The following is a 3,140-nucleotide window of genomic DNA, read 5'->3' as shown; positions in this document are numbered from 1 at the left end:
TATATATATATATATATATATATGCACATATATATACGTGTATATATATATATATGTACATATACACATACATACATACATACATATGTACATGTGTGTGCGCGTATACACACACTTACATAATACATACTTACATACACACACACACAAACAAACAATATTTTGTTTAGTTTTGAGAATTTTCCCATTATCAAGCATATCTGGTCATTCTTTCTTCCTTCTTTCTATTTACCATGTCTTTCACAATAACATGGTGTCTCTGAGTGTTAGCTGTACAAGGTAGAGCTCATCACAAACACATCGATACAAACTATGTTTTTTGCTGTTGGTTTTTTATTAACTTCCAAATAAATTCTTTTAAAATCTGTCTTAAACCATACATAGCATAATTCTTGATATTGATATATAAAAAAATATAATATTCTCTTGGTAGAAAATATCAGTTCACTTTCTAAAAATAAGTATCCTTTATTTGTCTGTTCCATTTATAAAAACATGTTCAGTACTAGAGCTCTTTTTCTCTTTCCCTTCTTTCTCTTCTCTCTTCTCTCTTTTCTCTCTTCTTACTCTCTCTATTTTCTGCACTCTCTCTATTTTCTGCACTTTCTCTATTTTCTTCACTCTCTCTTCTCTCTCTCTCTCATTCATTCATTCTTAGTAAGGCTGTTTGTAAGCTCTTCACGTCTTATAGCTGACTATATTTATACCATGCTGGCTAAACAGGTCAAAGAATCAATTACTTACATCCTACCACCAATTATTCAGCTGTATTCATAACAGTGAAACTTAATTCTTACTTCTCAAGTCCACTTGACTTGAATAGTTATAATGAAGAAACAAAAATTTACTGCTGCCAGCTATAGTGGCATTATATGATCATTGTGGCAGCTGATGTATTAATACACTTGAGAAAAGGATGAACACCACATAATCTCGTCTCCACCAACCATAAAAATTTTTCAGACATTGTGACTATGCAAGAAATTAATATTTAAAAGTAGATGTGATGGTCAGCACTATTGAACATTATATTGGGTACTTTACCAAACTACTTTTGAATTTAGGACTTAGAGGTGAGGTTGCGCATATTTTTTATTGGTTTGGTTGGTTTAGGCTGAGTGTTGTTTGCCATGTAGCAGATTTTAAACTAAATCGACAAATTGCCAAGTAAAAGCCACAGCTTACTAATAACAATTGCATATGATTGGCCAATTAACTGACTGATCAGCACTGAGACGTCACATGATGTGAACATTTCTAGAACATTTTCTAATAAGGCTTAGAAACAGGCTTGCTTTGAGTGCCAAATTTCAGCTTGTGAAGAATTGCTGCCATGTAAACTGCTTTCTCAGTTTGCAGTATTTAACAATTGTTTTGATGACTCCTTATTCAACCAAGTAGACAGCAGTTACAATTTAGCTATCATGAATCCAGCGTGAATTTTTCTCGTCATAACAATGTACTAACAGAGCCTACTTAACCAACTATTTTGTAATAACTAAAGAAATGTCCTCCCGGTGTGTAAACTTAGTTGCTGCATTTTTTAAATTTCAAGACCAGCTTGGAAAATATTTTGTGCAGTGAATAAAGTTTCTGTAAAATTGTTCATGAATGTTGTTTATCATCATTTATACACAGCCAGAACAGAATCAAACTCAACCATCAGCATCTCACATCTTTCATCCTATGACCTACATCAGGGCTTCTCAACCATTTTTTATCTATGGAACCCTGTGATCATTATTTCTTTCTGGTGAACGCTCATAGCCAGTTGATGTTTAAGAACTAGTTTGACAGAAATAAACTTCTTTAAAAATTCTTATTTTATCTGTCACACATTAAGCTATGTAGGTTGAACTATGTAAAATGTTAGAGAAAGCAGCCTAGCTATTTCTTGCAATACATACCAATACATAAATATAAAGCAAATTCGTTCAGAGGCCCTTAGAATATTATTGTGGATCTCCAATTTACTATTTTGTTGCACGAACTCCCAAAAATCTTATGTGGACCTTCAGGGACTGTATGAGCCCCAAATGAGAACCACTGGCTTACACAATAATATGCACCATCATACCTTCATGACACCCATATACACAACCAAGTCCATTATGATTTTTGATTTATTTACACAAGAACAGTACATCAATTATCATTGTTACTTGCTGGTGGTTATATTGCTGAATACCTGAAATGATTGATGTATATATGTTTTGTCTGACTAGCTTATTTGTGTGTGGGCAAGAAGTGAGGATATCATGTTCATGGCATGTGCTTGAAAAGTGTATTAAATATGAAGCATTTCTTTTAAACACAGGTTGATCAGCAATCAAGAATCCCGTGTTTGTCTCTGAAACCTTCTCAAACCTCTGCACTGATTCTTCCATGCTTTTGTATTTATAGCCATCTTTTGGCAAGAAAATAAGGGGAAATTCCATTACTAAACAACTTACAATCAAATGATCAAGCTGAAATATGATTGGTTGACAATTAGAGTGATGTCACCTGATTTTCCATGGCCTACTTCGTGTTACATGCCTAATGAAGTTTCAATTCTAAGCTTTGCTGCACATATGTCCCAATCTGGTTGAACTCAATTTGGCTAGTTCTTCAACTCAAGAATTGGCAAAATAAGTACCAACAATATACAGGGAGTCTATTCAATGAATCATGCTCTCCATTAGAAATATTGGCCTTCATTCCTAATAAAAAGATATCAGTATTTAAAAATGGATAAGAATTTTCATATTCAAGTAGTTTTCTTGTTATGTTTTCATGTATTGCTTTTTGTATTTCTTGCTATTTTAAAATCAGATTTCTTATTATTAACTTATTGATAGTTGTCAAATGCTATTTTTCTGATATTTTATAAAGAATAAGAACAAACTAATGAATGTGTTCTTCAATAATTGTCTAATAATAAAACTTCAATTTTAGTTAGTAACCCAAAGGATATGAATGCAGCATTGGAATTATTTTAATCAACTTTTACCTTTATTTTACTTCATCAACCACAACCAACATTTAGAGTGCAGCTCAAAGGCATTGACAAAGATTTATTAACCTAAAAGTTTTTTAAAGTCTATACTGTTTATATACATACATACATACATATATATATATATATATATATATATATA

The sequence above is a fragment of the Octopus bimaculoides genome, chromosome 16 (assembly GCF_001194135.2).
Source record: "Octopus bimaculoides isolate UCB-OBI-ISO-001 chromosome 16, ASM119413v2, whole genome shotgun sequence".
NCBI lineage: Eukaryota > Metazoa > Mollusca > Cephalopoda > Octopoda > Octopodidae > Octopus > Octopus bimaculoides.
The sequence above is the reverse complement of the archived record's forward strand: the minus strand, read 5'-3'. Positions refer to the sequence as shown.